At 42.5% G+C, this 16,731-nt stretch overlaps 1 protein-coding gene across 1 annotated transcript in view; it reads left to right on the forward strand.

Moving 5' to 3' along the window:
- Window positions 1-16,731, forward strand: part of LOC126456024 (lactosylceramide 4-alpha-galactosyltransferase-like) — a 398,100-nt gene that overhangs the window by 223,167 nt on the left and 158,202 nt on the right. The gene's annotated exons all lie outside the window — the stretch shown is intronic.

Here is a 16,731-nt window from a genome sequence, read left to right on the forward strand (position 1 = left end):
GTGAGCCACTGTCAACATCCTGGGAACCCACCTGGCGCAAACCTTTTTTAACACTAACACTTTCAGTATTCTGCAAACACTTCCTTCCCCCATCCCAACGTAGCGTGACAATTCGTTCACTGTGATGCGCTGTCAGCAGTCACCAATTCGTTAACTTTCTGCACATTGTCTGGAGTGTGTGCAGAACGAGGCCTGCCTCTGCTAGGACAATCCTCAAAACTGCCGTGTCCGCTTTCATCACGTAGCCGGCCGGTCTGGCCGTGCAGTTCTAGGCGCTTCAGTCTGGAACCGCGTGACTGCTGCGGTCGCAGGTTCGAATCCTGCCTCCGGCATGGATGTGTGTGATGTCCTTAGGTTGGTTAGGTTTAAGTAGCTCTAAGTTCTAGGGGACTGATGACCACAGATGTTAAGTCCCATAGTGCTCAGAGCCATTTGAACCATTTAATCACGTACCCTGCTTGCCCACCGACTAACTGTACTGCGATCGACTGCACCATCTTCATACACCTTTTTCAACCTCTTGTGGATGTTTCCCACTGTCTCGTTCTCACAACACAGGAGTTCTGTGACAGCACGTTGCTTCTGACGGACGTCAAGTGTAGCAGCCGTCTTGAAGACGTGCTGTGACGGCGCCACTCACGGGAACAGGTTGAACTAAGTTTGAAAACAAGCGGGAAGGATGTAGCTACACACTGTAAAACTTTCACGCATGCAAAAAGGAAACTGTATTTTTAGAAAAGTAGTGTGCATTTCTTTTGGAGTGACCCTCGTAGCATCCGTGGAAGATGATCTGTTAGCTCGCCGCGATACTTGTACGCGTTTAATGTTCTGTGTATGAGAAATGGGCCTATGACGTTGTTGTTCACTTTCCCATACCACATGTTTACACTCCATGGACGCTGACGTTTCACCTGACGAAGCCAACACGATTGTCAACAGATCAATAGTGCATGTTTCGACGGTCCACCGGGCCATGATTGTAAATGTGGCTTCATCATTAAACAAGACACATAACTCATCTAGAGCATCCTATCTTAATGTCCATGTACAGAACCTAAAACGCGATTCTCATAATCGTTTGCGTGCAGTTCTTGATTGCGAGAAGTGTGATAGGGATGGAACTTGTGTCGATGGAGAGTGCGTAGGGCACTTTACAGACTCACGCCGCTTTCTCGTGCGATTTCACGGTAGCTAAGGTGCGTAAACACTGCAACAGCAGCAAGAGCGTTAATTACCTCCTCTTCTGTTGTCACATGTTTCCTTCTGTTACACTGTCTGGTTGTTACACTTCCACTCTCTCGTGACTGATTGAAGAGATTGATAAGTTATTTGCCGAGATGGTTGGCGAGTATGGTAATATCTTGCCGCGTACAACGTACGTGAACGAACTGCATTCTTCCTACGCTCTCCATACACCATGAGCATGTCGGCTTTTTTCCACTGGTAAATTCCATCGTCCACTCACGAGCTACTGCTCTGAGTGTCACACACTGACTGACTAGCAAGTTGCAATGCACTCAGGGAACACACAAACACAATGTAAGCAAATGTAACTATATCGTCCCTAGCAAATCCACTAGAATACAGCAACAAAAGCCTGTAACATTCTGATTTACCCCTATTTTTAGTTTGTTAATGTCAACAGGCATTGTTCCATTTAAAAAAAGCTGTGTGTTTCCACAAAACACTCACTTTCTGTGTGTTCTTATAATCTGTTTATTGGCTAACAGTATGAGCCCCTGACTACCAATCCAGTTTGTTGAACCTGGACATCAGTAGCAATTTCTCTTTCCGCAATATTTGTGGTGCAAATTTTAGGTGATTCACCCTGCACGTTTATTTTTTATACTTACCTTGACCTTTTTAATCAGTTATAAGTTAGGTCCGATAATGTTCTCTGAATTTTTGTCTTTTATAGACTCATTTGGGTCGAAACCGGTTTACAGTCATGGGTACATATGCGATAAATACATTTGTGAATAAGAGCAGCGAATAGCGTTATAGTACAGTTTAGTCCCCTCAATGACAGGAATGGAAACTACAGATTGTGAGGGTACTGGTGCGTAGTATCTGTAAGTGGCTGTTCTTTGGAGGGCGACAAGCCCAGTGGCGCAGAGAGTCGCAGGCAGAGGCAGTTGTTGAGAGGCTGTGGAAGGTGTAGGCTGCGTGAGCCAAAGGCGTTTGCGTAGCGAAGGATTTATCTCAATGTTTAATAGTAGTGGCACACAGTTTGAATAATAGTGTGTTAAGGTTTGTGCAGTGTGATAAGGGAAATAAATTAAATTTTATCAGTTCTTAATGCGTCTCCATCAGTTAGTACCACACCATTGCATTTAACAATGAACGAAGTCTCGATATACATGGTCAACTACAACAAGAGGATTGTTACATAATAATCATTAATTAACCCATATAATCTCCAAAGACGCAGGGAACTTATAAGATCTAGACTGTCGAGACTAAGAGGTCACAGGATAATTATAGAGCATTGCAGACTGCAATTGTTATTAATAAAACACTTGATTAGTTGACTAGTTGTAGTTTGGGTAGTGAACCGTACAACCAATTTCTATTTCGAGGTGATGGACGATAGGTAGTAAAAAAAAAAGAAATGGATATGTTCGTACGTGGTTCTCCAGAACTGAAATGGAGAAAGACCTGCTGCTGTGCGCTCATAGCCAGAGATCAAATACAAGCTTGCTGATGGTGCCGGCTGCGTTCCTCATGTTGCATATCAGGGCACTTGACCCTGCCACCAGCGGCTGGATCCGAATCAGTGCTCCGACTGTGACAACTGCAGAACCAGTGCGCAAGGCGTTCGACGAAACGGCCGCGATCAAAAGCTCCTCTCTTGCGTTGCCGGCCGAGTGTACGTGTCTCTCAGTGACAAGGCCAACACAAGGTCGCTTGCCATGCAAACCTCCACCTTCCAATTAGAGACCGGAGAACAAGAAGGCACTCATCGTAACTCAGTCACTCACTATAGTAAACAGTGGCACGCTGTAAAGAGCTCCACATTGTACTGTAAACAGTGTCACACTGTAATGCTCATGCAACCACACCCGACAGAGAGAACCAAGGTAAAAAGATGCGCCGACCGGGACGGGTAGCGGGTTCGCGCTTGAGTCAGTGGCTGTTCTGCGACGCAACAGGCGCATGAAGCTGCCGGCGGCAGACGGCCTTGGCTGCGTTGAATAGATGGGCGGGGGGTGGGAGGGGGGGAGGGCTATCCTCCCCACCAGGTCGTGCAGCCGGGTAGCCAGAAAGCGGCGGACACGCGCGCAGCAGCTGAAGAACGCGTTCTTCTTGTTACCGCTGGGCCAAGAGCATTGCCTGCCTCCCTGGCTGGATCTTTCGGAAACACTACAAGTGCGCCTTGCCTAGAGCGCCTATGATCCTTATTCTTCTAAGATGTTTTGTTATTTTTAACGGAGGGAAGTCTTCAGACGTAAAAGTTATTGCGGGCGTACTCCAGCTGTTATAGCACCATTGCTTCCCACAATATGTATAAACGATCTAGTGCTGAGGTGTCCAACCTTCTATCTTACTTGAGCCACACTGAAAGAAGACGGGTATTTTTCGGCCGCATATAAAATACTTAAAATTAACAAAAAGCACTAAGCAAAAAGAGCACATATCATCGTGTGGTGGGAGCTCCAGATTGAAAATATTCAGTTAGTTATACATAACCTTAGAAAAGTCCCCTTAGAAAAATTATGAATTACTGTGCTGGGAAACCTCTTACGTTATGTTATTTTCAAACAGGTGGGTAAAACTCAACGAACTCAAACAGTTTTCTCTTTACTTATTCTGATCATCACTAAACTGACACACAATATTTTTAGCGCAACGCAATCTCACTTTCAATAATCCCTACAAAAGAATGGCCCTAGCTAACAATAACCTATACCTTTCATGAATCACTCAGCTCACAAAAATCTTCGTTATTCGAACTACTCCAATACAGCGAGCGCCAATATTGCCAGCTAAGTGATTCTAACTACGGAAGGCACTAACTACTAATAGGCATAGTCAGCAAATGAAAGATTTTGATAGAGAACAAACAATGTATTTACCTTAATAATGTTCAAAAGTCATCATATATATATATCAACTCGTGACATCCATCTTTACAAATTTCCTTTTTCTGGCGGACACACGTCCAGGTCGTCCGTTTATGGCAATCTCTCAAAACTCTGGCATCTCTGTCCCCACATCCACCACTGCTGGCGGCTCACCTCCAACTGCGCAATAGACTTGGCCACTGCTTCTATGTTTTGATACAGTGGTACTGTTTCAGTGTTTCGGAACGGCTACGGTTCACTGTTTCGAAACAGTGTTGTTTCATTCCACCCCTGTCTCAGATAACTGGACCAGATTCGGTCTCGAGCCAGACACAGAAACTGTATCATTGTTTCAGAATAAGGCTGTTTCAGTCCACCAGTGCTTGGAACGGATTAATTGTATCGAAACAGTGATGTTTCATTCCCCTCCGTGTCGGACGAGATTCGGGCTCGGCACAGGTACTGAAACACATTTAACATACCACTTCATGAAACACTTTCAAGAGTGTCAAAATCTTTTTGACAAGCAATAGCATGAAGCTTAAGATATCCGAAAATAAAGCTTCGTTTCTAGCTGACCGTCATATTCCGAAATGGCGTAACATCTGCTTTATAAACACTAACCAAGCAATAAAACAACGCATACTATTCACATTCAAAATAATAAATATGTGAAAATCATTCAGTTAAATTACACTTTTTGATAACATACGCTTCTCTGTTCATGTATAGCAATCATATTAAGAAACGTAAGTAAACCTACAACATTTCGAATAAAAAAAGGCGTAGACTGACAGTTATTAGACATATACATAAATTTGATGTAGGTATAATTGCAAGCAATCTGTTTCACATCACTGATAGTGTAATGGTGAACGGGAAGGACTAGGATGCATGGTGAATTTATAGTAACGGTTCGAAACACCTTGAAAGACAAAATTTTTTCTGTTATATTTTGTTATTTATTCGAATTATTTGGCGTTATTTGTAGGTCTATAGTCACTGTGCCTATTATCCTCAATGATTCCCTTTGTGTGCATGGAAATTAGCAGGATGGGTATATTACCAATACTAACGGAATGTGGGAATCCCAGTAGCATATCCGTTGTTTCTGCAGTTTGCTCCCACCTCCAGTTCCGTTCGTGGTGGCTCTTCTGTCTTCAGCTATGGCTGTCCTCGGCCAATTGAAAAATATGAAAGTCACACGACACGAAAGCAGCGCATTTGCTGCAGAAATACGAAACTGCCAAGACGCCTAAGTGATAATTTCATACTTTCTGCGATATGATCAGCGCTCTCGCACCTCATTTGTGTTTATGTGGACATACTTATACAGTAGACAGTCAAGATGATAAAATGTGTAGGTTTATTAGATTACAAAACACAAACTGTTTCACTGTTTCGAAACAGCGTATCGAAACATTACATTGTACTGTTTCATTTGTTTCGAAACAGTTAACGTGTTTCAGTTTGCCCATCTCTATTGCCCAACGCTATACGCTGTTCACATCCAACTACCCAGCACTACACAAGCGAATATTCCAACAATGAGTCCAACCAGCCACAGACTGCACACAGCACAGCCAGTGATTTTCATACAGAGCGCTACGTGGCGTTACCAAAATAAAAACCTCAACATCCTACTTACACCTTATATATAAGGAATTTTGTGGAATTTGTTTTTACCGATCGTGTGATGGATAACTTACGTCTTGAGCCTCACTAATACTTGCTTTGGACCGCACGTATGCCCCGGATCATGGTTTGGACACCCCCGATCTAGTGGGTAAGGCTGCATTCACAGTGGCACCGACAACATTCGCCAAACGCCGTCGCCAGAAGTCGGCTGATAACATCGGCCTACAGCTTGGTTACAGTGCATCCTACCCCCTTCCTCAGTTTTTGGCGGAGTGAAGAAGGTTAGGTTACGTCGTATGTACGAAGTAGGTTAGATTTTTTCTCGGGTGGTGTGGATACCAAGATGTCTGTAACTGGAGACGAGTGCTATGTTGCAGGTTTTGCTATTAAATGCCACAAACTCACTCTTTCTTACCAGTTTCTCACATTCAATGTTTCATGTGTGACAACATCGGTTTATTTAACCTAAGAAAACAAACAGATCTATGTGAATGGGACTCGAAAAGAAATTAGCAAGTCAGGGTGTTTCAAAATGAATATACGGGTTTTAAGGCTTTGTAGCACTTATTACATTCACCTTACAATTATAAATAATACACCAAATGAAAGAGAAAAACAAACAGTTTTTCTTACAATTATCCAGTGTGAACACCTATCACATATCGAGTCGATAGGCGAGTTGGTCCGAAACCTTGATCAATGTGTCCGGAGTAACTGTTGCAATAACGCTGTTTCTAAAGTCGGATAGATCAGCTGGTATAGGAGGCACATACAGGGTGTTACAAAAAGGTACGGCCAAACTTTCAGGAAACATTCCTCACACACAAAGAAAGAAAAGATGTTATGTGGACATGTGTCCGGAAACGCTTAATTCCCATGTTAGAGCTCATTTTATTACTTCTCCTCAAATGACATTAATCATGGAATGGAAGCACACAGCAACAGAACGTACAAGCGTGACTTCAAACACTTTGTTACAGGAAATGTTCAAAATGTCATCCGTTAGCGAGGATACATGCATCCACCCTCCGTCGCATGGAATCCCTGATGCGCTGATGCAGCCCTGGAGAATGGCGTATTGTATCGCAGCCGTCCACAATACGAGCACGAAGAGTCTCTACATTTGGTACCGGGGTTGCGTAGACAAGAGCTTTAAAATGCCCCCATAAATGAAAGTCAAGAGTGTTGAGGTCAGGAGAGCGTGGAGGCTATGGAATTGGTCCGCCTCTACCAATCCATCGGTCACCGAATCTGTTGTTGAGAAGCGTACGAACACTTCGACTGAAATGTGCAGGAGCTCCACCGTACATGAACCACATGTTGTGTCGTACTTGTAAAGGCACATGTTCTAGCAGCACAGGTAGAGTATCCCGTATGAAATCATGGCGGTGAATCGAGGAAGTACAGTAAATACTGACGAAACTAAAATGAGCTCTAACATGGAAATTAAGCGTTTTCGGACACATGTCCACATAACATCTTTTCTTTATTTGTGTGCGAGGAATGTTTCCTGAAAGTTTGGCCGTATCTTTTTGTAACACCCTGTATGCATCATCGCTTCAGATCGTGTGTGAACGTGGAATTCATGCATAAAATGCCGTGTCAACCGGCCCCTCGCCACCGGTTCACCGCTCGGATACAACGTCGCTTAACCAGTCGTGTACTGAGCTATGCCAGTGAGGCGCCGCACCATCTTGCTCCCAAATAAAATATGTTGTTCAGTTTCTTCCCATTGAGGCACGGGCCATAGCTGTAGCACATCAAGATAAGAAACATCAGTTACAATTGATTCACCGAAAAAGAAAGGCCCATAAACTTTCCGCGGGGATATTTCTTGGGGCTAAGCGTGAAAGACTCTCACTCTTTGTCATTCCATACTCTTCCCACTGCGCACAGGCATACAAACAAATCTGTTTGAGTTGCTCTTTCATTTGGTGTATTATTTAAAATTGTAAATTAACGTAATAAATGCTACAACGCCTTAAAACCGGTAAGTTCATTTTGAAACACCCTCTACTGTATACAGTTCCTCGGTTGTCGAAATAATCGGACAAGCCTACGAACACATAAGATGAACGTAGGTGCTTTCTGTTACATACTCGAGATGATTCGTGATGACTTTGAAAAGCAAGATAACAAACACTTTGTTTTGCCATATTTATTTGAAATTGTGCAGGCATACGTCAATTAACATCAATAATTGCCATTCAGCATAGCTTAAAGTTATAACAAGATTCTTTGAACACTTAAGGCACTGAAAAATGGAAACATACTGTCCCCTACATTTGTAAACACTTCATGTAACAGAATCACAACCCTACTGGCATTAAAAACGCCAGTAAACAGTAATAATAATTTGTAGGCAGCTAATAACCACTTACCACAGCCCAAAAGAGACCCACTACTGTAACTATAAGGATAAGCAAAAATGGTTCAAATGGCTCTGAGCACTATGGGACTTAACATCTGAGGTCATCAGTCCCCTAGAACTTACAACTACTTAAACCTAACTAACCTAAGGACATCACACACATCCATGCCCGAGGCAGAATTCGAACCTGCGACCGTAGCGGCACGCGGTTCCAGACTGAAGCGCCTAGAACCGCTCGGCCGCACCGGCCGGCTATAAGGATAAGCACTTCCACTTGAACAAATTATATTATGAGATTATAATTTCCGCCTACAATTTCCGATGATGATATTAGTCACTTGTAGTTCCCAATAAACCTGCGTTTCCGGTCCATAGATTCCGAAATGTATCCGGATTATGATATTTTTCTCGTCAGGATGCCACAAACTCACTCTTTCTCGGATTAAACTTACCAGTTTCTCACATTCAATTTGTCATGTTTGACAACATCGGTTTATTTATCCTAAGAAAACAAACTGATCTGAATTTCACCGATGTGCGTCCGGAGTGTACATGTTGGGACGATGAGACCGGCTACAGTGTGACGGCGCACTTACTGGCGGACTGATTCGGCAGAAGTCGGTCGTCGGCGAAAACTGCCCACATCGGTGCAACTGTGACCGCAGCCTAACGCCGTAAGTTCTATCAGGCTTTTGGCACAATGTGCTGCTGTTTTCAGAGAGTCGCAGCGTTAGTAAATTGTAGCGAAATGCAGGAAGGTCTACAATCGGCGCTTGTTGCAGGGATTGCCGATTGACCCTGAGCATAAGCAAATGTAACATATTGCTTTTAAATATGCAGAAAGACCTATTATTGTATGATCACGCGTTTGCAGAACAATGGTTGGAAGCACTCAAATTTATATCCATTAAATACCTAGCATTGTGCATACGGAGAGATTTACAATCGGATGGGTATAGAAAATCGCAGGTAAGGCAGATGTAAGACTGAGATTCATTGGAAGAATCGTCAGCTTGTGTAGTCCACGAAAAATGAGGTAGCTCATGAAATACCTGAATATTACTAGTAGGTCTGGGATGTGTACCATACAAAATCGATAGAGGAAACAGATCAAAGAAGAGCAGCGTGTTTCGTTACGCAGGTTCGTTTGGTAAGCGCGAAAGTGTCACCCAGGTGCTCAACCAACAACAGTATCAGAGGCTACCAGAGAGACATGCTGAATCACTGTTAAAATTCCGAGAGTATACGTTCGTAGAAGTTACACATTTATCATGTAACTACCGGTTTCGTTCAAAAGAACATCAGGTACGATGCCAGTAGTCTTCATAAGAAATCCTCACATAGTTGTATCAATATCATGAATTGTTAAGTCATGAAACGCTGTCGAGCTCAAGATGATTAGTTCCTAGTATACTGCTTCCCCTATACTGCTTCCCCCTATGTACTTTTAGCGAAAAGGTCGTGTAGCTAAAATTAGAGAAATTCAACAACCATTCTTCCCGCAGACCAAGAAAGACAGGAAATGACAGTGGTTCATAAAATACCCTCCGCCAAACAAAATAAGGTTGCTTGCGGAGTATATTTGTAGACGTAGATGTATATTACTGTATATACCCTTGTGGATGTACAGTAACTGAAACTGAGTGTAGCAAAGTAAGAGCAGAAATGCAAAAGCACGTTTTCGGCTGTGCCTTTACTAAGGAAGGTACAGAAGTTCGGCTCTTGTTTAGTTCTCTCGCCACTGTAGTAAAAATTAATGCACAAAGTGTCTGTCATTAATATTCGGTGAGGCATTTTTTAATAATGTCAACTGAGTGATTACAGCAGCTCGGATTTTCATACACTATCAAATCGTAAAACGTACATGCAGTGTCATATCCTTAATTATGGACAATGACGCAACAAAACAAAAATATGTAGTACCAGAATTCAGTTCTATAATTATTTCTATTTTCTTCTTAAACAGTGCACAGAAACAAATTTCTGGAAGTTTTCTTCACTTAGTCTTACGCCTCTATCAGATATAACCGTTTTTATACGAGGGCAGTTCAATAAGTAATGCAACACATTTTTTTTTCTGAAACAGGGGTTGTTTTATTCAGCACTGAAATAAACCAGGTTATTCCCCAATCTTTTTGCTACACAACACTATTTTTCAACATAATCTCCATTCAATGCTACGGCCTTACGCCACCTTGAAATGAGGGCCTGTATGCCTGCACGGTACCATTCCACTGGTCGATGTCGGAGCCAACGTCGTACTGCATCAATAACTTCTTCATCATCCGCGTAGTGCCTCCCACGGATTTCGTCCTTCATTGGGCCAAACATATGGAAATCCGAGGGTGCGAGATCGGGGCTGTAGGGTGCATGAGGAAGAACAGTCCACTGAAGTTTTGTGAGCTCATCTCGGGTGCGAAGACTTGTGTGAGGTCTTGCGTTGTCATGAAGAAGGAGAAGTTCGTTCAGATTTTTGCGCCTATGAACACGCTGAAGTCGTTTCTTCAATTTCTGAAGAGTAGCACAATACACTTCAGAGTTGATCGTTTGACCATGGGGAAGGACATCGAACAGAATAACCCCTTCAGGGTCCCAGAAGACTGTAACCATGACTTTACCAGCTGAGGGTATGGCTTTAAACTTTTTCTTGGTAGGGGAGTGGGTGTGGCGCCACTCCATTGGTTGCCGTTTTGTTTCAGGTTCGAAGTGATGAACCCATGTTTCATCGCCTGTAACAACCTTTGACAAGAAATTGTCACCCTCAGCCACATGACGAGCAAGAAATTCCGCACAGATGGTTCTCCTTTGCTCTTTATGGTGTTCGGTTAGACAACGAGGGACCCAGCGGGAACAAACCTTTGAAAATCCCAACTGGTGAACAATTGTGACAGCACTACCAACAGAGATGTCAAGTTGAGCACTGAGTTGTTTGATGGTGATCCGTCGATCATCTCGAACGAGTGTGTTCGCACGCTCCGCCATTGCAGGAGTCACAGCTGTGCACGGCCGGCCCGCACGCGGGAGATCAGACAGTCTTGCTTGACCTTGCGGCGATGATGACACACGCTTTGCCCAACGACTCACCGTGCTTTTGTCCACTGCCAGATCACCGTAGACATTCTGCAAGCGCCTATGAATATCTGAGATGCCCTGGTTTTCCGCCAAAAGAAACTCGACCACTGCCCGTTGTTTGCAACGCACATCCGTTACAGACGCCATTTTAACAGCTCCGTACAGCGCTGCCACCTGTCGGAAGTCAATGAAACTATACGAGACGAAGCGGGAATGTTTGAAAATATTCCACAAGAAATTTCCGGTTTTTTCAACCAAAATTGGCCGAGAAAAAAAATGTGTTGCATTACTTATTGAACTGCCCTCGTACATAGAGAATGACGTTTCTACATCACAAGAAGTGTCATATGCAGTCTTAAGTGAAGTAATTTTGGACAAAGTCAGATCAAGTTGAAAGTCTTTTGCATTTTCGTCGCAAAATATTTTTTGACACCTTCCTAAACACAAAAATAAGAATTAGATCCAATAACTTGGTTCATCTTATCTTCTGCTGCAAGACCTATTTCTCCACAGGATGATTCAACGATTTTTCTACCTCCTCAATAACTGTCAGAGTTTCCATCAGTTACCTATGATTTCCAGCTTCCTTATTGCTGCAGACACGTGGGTAAATTTTGATTTAATGTAATTCGGGTCTTTCTTCAAATCTGAATGCCATTTCCGCAGGCGGCATTGGTGGCTACGAAAATGTCTACGATCAAAAACTGGAAAGAAAAACTATTAAGTGGGAGTAACCTAAGGTTTTTCGATAGAATAAAGGAAATAGATGTTAGCTTCAAAAAATGTGCGGGAATTTACGATCTCTTACCGAATTAGCTTCATCTGAATTGTCACTGTAAAGGATGGCAGCATTTATGCTGGTGCCCCATGTGGTTAAAATATACTGAAGCGCCAAAGGAACTAGTATAGGCTTGCGTATTCAAATGCAGAGATATACAGAATAAAGAGGCAGAATACGGCGCTGCGGTCGGCAACGCCTATATAAGACACCAAGTGTGTGATGCAGTTATTAGATCGGTTACTGCGGCTACAATGGCAGCTTATCAAGATTTAAGTGAGTGCTGTCACATCTGTCAGACCTTTGTATTTTGTGCGCCTATTTACCATGTTTTCAGTTTATTCAATTTGTCATATTTTAGATGTACTGATTCAGCTACACGATATAGCCCATAGGCTAAATATGTAACGTGCTTTATATTAGAAAAAAGTATTTTAATTGCTTTCCCGACCTTCGTCACATGCGGAGCAGCGTCGCTTAACAACAAATGATCACCTTTTATATTTAAGTATATTGGCATGAAGTATATTGACATCTACCAATATCTGCTCTATGAAGTTTACAGACTAACTAAATTCGCGAAATTACTCATTTCCTGCACTTTTGGCGTGGTAAAAAAAAAAAAAAAGCACCAGTAGAAGTTCACCCTGCAAGTTATTGTAATATATGTAGCGATGCTAGGAAAACGATATAATGCGGGCTTTAAACGTCTAAACTCACGCAGCATATCGATGCAATCTTCGTAATATGAATTTACTCCCCAACTGAAAAAAAAACATGTAACACGCATTTACATGTAAATCCGGGCTCTAGTGATTATATACGAACCGTACACGAAAACGCAGAGATTAGTAGAAAGGTAGCATTTAAGAAACAAATCATAATTGAATCAATGTGAAATTTTATGAACATGTATTTGGAATTAATTAATTCCGAAGGTTGTAAAAGAATGAACCTTTAATGTTCAATTACTTAAGAGCGAAAGGACTTCCCTTTTAAAACGCACGTTGCGTACGGCATGGTACGATCTGTTTCTCACTGCCCAATCGCTTGTTCTGCTGCGTGGCCTACAAGATCACTGAGGGATTCAACACGTTCACTCTTCGACAACTTTTTATCTTTCGCCATGTAAAGGTTCTGGGTCGCCAAGATGTTACTTGTTTGCTGATGTGTTCAAAAGTACTATAGGTGAATAAGACGACTTGGGAAGGAGGATCACATAAAAATGTGTCTCTCGAAAAAGGGTACGTAAGGGACATAATTGAAAGAGAAAGACGATTAATCGTAAGATTGTCCTCGATTAAGCACCCGAAACAGTAACCCAGCTGCTGTAAAAATTTGCTAAGCACAACAGTTCGGTGGGTACAATGCAAGAGTGTCAACGAAAAAACCATACCGTCTGCAAACAAAGTGACCGACCAAAAAGTTCCAGTTCACAGAAGGTTCAGAGTGGTTCAAAGATATTTACTCATGAGAGGAAATCAGACATATTTTCAACAGACGGAAGAACTATGGTGTGGAGAAAGCCAATTGACAAGCCTGTATGTTTACAACCTACTGTAAAATATACTGGGGAGAGTGTTTCGGTATAGTGATGTATTTCGTCTTGTGGCGTGGGAGAGATTACTTTCATGCTGTGCAGCTTAAATAAGGAGTGAAATTCAACATACTGGAGAAAATATTGCACAGGAGAGTAGAAAAGGTGGGAATTAGATCTACCTTAAAATATTTTAAGATAATAACTCTAAGCACCCATCATACCTTGTAAAAGAAAGGCTTCTTTGCAAGTGCCACGAAGTCATTCACGCACCGCCTTAGTCGCCAGGCCTTAATTCGATAAAGAATTTATCGGATGAACTCGATTGAAAGTTCATGAGAATTACAATATCTCGGAAGAAGGTCTGAAAAATAAGCTGAGGAAGAGTGCGAATTGGGCAAGTGCACCGCACAGTAAACATAATGGTAACATGCTAAAGCGTTGCACATACGCGCAACGTATTCACACCTCTAAAATTTATTTTGGCAAGCATTAGTTGGAAACCAACGAACGCGCAGATAAGGTCGAGGCCGTTGAAGCTGTTTCTATGTACGCGGGGATAACACACGCCTTATGGCACCGTCAAAGGGCTGCTGGGTGTACTTTGAATGTTCCTCCGCAGTAAACTCTGGTTGAATCATACTCCAAACACTGTTATCAACAGAAGTGCCGCCTTAAGCCGTCAGCATACGGACCGTGCATTCGAGCGTCAACGTTGAGAGGGTCGAGTTCACAGTGTTACTAAAAGCTCAGAAACAATGCGGCTTGTCCATACGGTACTCGTATCTCGATGTGGTATAGCGATCGCAGCGCGCTCCAGCGGCAGTTGTCGGTGGTATCTGGCTTGCAAATAACAGTTTCTTTAGGAAACGGACGGGCATAAAAGTATTACGTTAGCTCGTCCCTTGTCCGTATGCTAGTCAAGTTGTTTCTCCTGTAGTTTAAATAAATACAAAAAATTGTATTCACGAACATGTTAGAGGAAAAAAGGAAAGTTCCATATACACCCACTAAGGCCGTCAGCTTATTAAAGTTCAAAAATGGTTCAAATGGCTCTGAGCACTATGGGACTTAACACCTGTCGTCATCAGTCCCCTAGAACTTAGAACTACTTAAACCTAACTAACCTAAGGACATCACACACATCCATGCCCGAGGCAGGATTCGAACCTGCGACCGTAGTAGTCGCGCGGTTCCGGACTGAGCGCCTAGAACCGCTAGACCACCGCGGCCGGCTTATAAAAGTTCCATTACAAACAATGCTATACAAATATACAATATTCTTTACATAAGATATAAATTATTTCATCGTTCTCACTTTTTAGTATAACCCTAAATCACTCTTACTTGATCTCTGTTTCTTTGCAGTAACGGAATGTTTAGAACAGGTTAAATACAAGAATAAATAAGACAGTACAAAATACCTTACATCAAATAGTGCAGGTCTCTTGCAGATAAAGTCAAACGAACAAGCACACTCCTGATAGACAGCACACTTAGATTTACATACCATCGAATATTGCAGAATATACTTTTATTAAATTAGTAACTAAGTCTGAGAACCTATTAGAAAGTGCGAAGACGACTAAAAAAAAAAAAAAAAGAAAAAAAAACCGGACGTACTGGGACGCGGACTTACAATACAACACACATCACTTCGTAACTCTACGCCTCTGTTCACTACGCTACGTTGAACTTCTGTATCACGTGACATTGTCTTGCACATTACTCTTTCGTCTTGTGTGTTACCATATGTTGAGGCTTTAATTGCAGATATATTATTAATTGATATTAAATTATAATAAATCCTGTCAAGAAACCAACTAGATGCGATAATTCTTTAACCACCAATGTGACGTTTCCCACCATTTTGTCACAACAAATCGTACCAATGAACGACTGGTTTTCAATTGAAAGCCAATAAAGAGATGAGTTAACAGCCAGTGAGAGGCTGTAAATCAAAATGGCTCTGAGCACTATGGAACTTAACTGCTGAGGTCATCAGTCCCCTAGAACTTAGAACTACTTAAACCTAACTAACCTAAGGACATCACACACATCCATGCCTGAGGCAGGATTCGAACCTGCGACCGTAGCGGTCACGCGGTTCCAGATTGAAGCGCCTAGAATCGCTCGGCCACACCGGCCGGCGCTGTGAATCTGCCGAGATACGCCCCTCACTGCGCCTCCCGTCAAAGGCCTGTGTATTTCAGGAATTACTGAATGTAGGTAGCAGTTAGCTCCACGCTTAACTTAGCTTCTGACATGAATTGCCTGAAAGTATTACATAGGCGTTTGTATTCATTTTTCGTTTAAGCTCTTTATATAATTGTGGGTTGACTTAGTGAGCTCAAGTGTAATCACTGTTTTATACAGGTTAGTCAGAAACAGGAATAAAGTGTTATATTCTAACAGTCTTGATCGCACAAAAACACTTTTATTCGTAAGTGGTGACCGGTTTATAACTCATCGTCGACCTGGATTATCGTCGGACCATGCTCCAGTGACGACGTGAGCAGACGATGGCACGGAGCAGCAACTGTGGATAACCACCCTCTGATGTCAACCTTCTGTAAGTGTATCACTGGAAAGCAAGTGCAAGCGCGGATCCAGGGGTCGATTCTGCAAAGGGGTCACAGATCGTTAGTCTCTTCCCCGTCCCCCTCCCTTCTTCCCCAAAATTTGGATCCCTTTTAATACGACACATATCCGACTCGGGTAAGATCAGTTTGGATTCCGGAGAAACGTAGGTACATGCGAGGCAACACAGACCCTACGACTTGTCTTAGAAGATACGTCTGAAGAACGGCAAAGTTACATGTGTACCATTTGTTGATTTAGTGAAAGTATTTGACAGTGTTGACTGGAAGGAAGTAGGGATGAAATACAGAGTGTGAAAGGCTATTTACAACTTGTACAGAGGCCAGACGGCAGTTGTGAGTCAAGGGGCATGAAAGGAAAACTTTAGTTGAGAAGGCAGCGAGACAATAGCCTATCCCTGATGTCATTAAATCTGCACACTGAGAAAGCAGTAAAGGAGAAATTTGGAAATGCAGTTAAAGTTCGCGAGGAAGAAATAAAAACTAGAATTTGCCGAAGACTTCGTAAATCTATCAGAGACAGCAAAAGATTTGGAAGAACGGCTGATCGGAATGGAGTGTCTTGAAAAGATGTTATAAGATGAACACCAGCAAAAGTTAAAGAAGGGTGATGGAGCATCGAGATTTGCTATTTGGGCAGTAAAACAATTTATGATGGTGGAAGTAGAGAG

This window comes from Schistocerca serialis, chromosome 2, assembly GCF_023864345.2.
Source record: "Schistocerca serialis cubense isolate TAMUIC-IGC-003099 chromosome 2, iqSchSeri2.2, whole genome shotgun sequence".
Classification (NCBI taxonomy): domain Eukaryota; kingdom Metazoa; phylum Arthropoda; class Insecta; order Orthoptera; family Acrididae; genus Schistocerca; species Schistocerca serialis.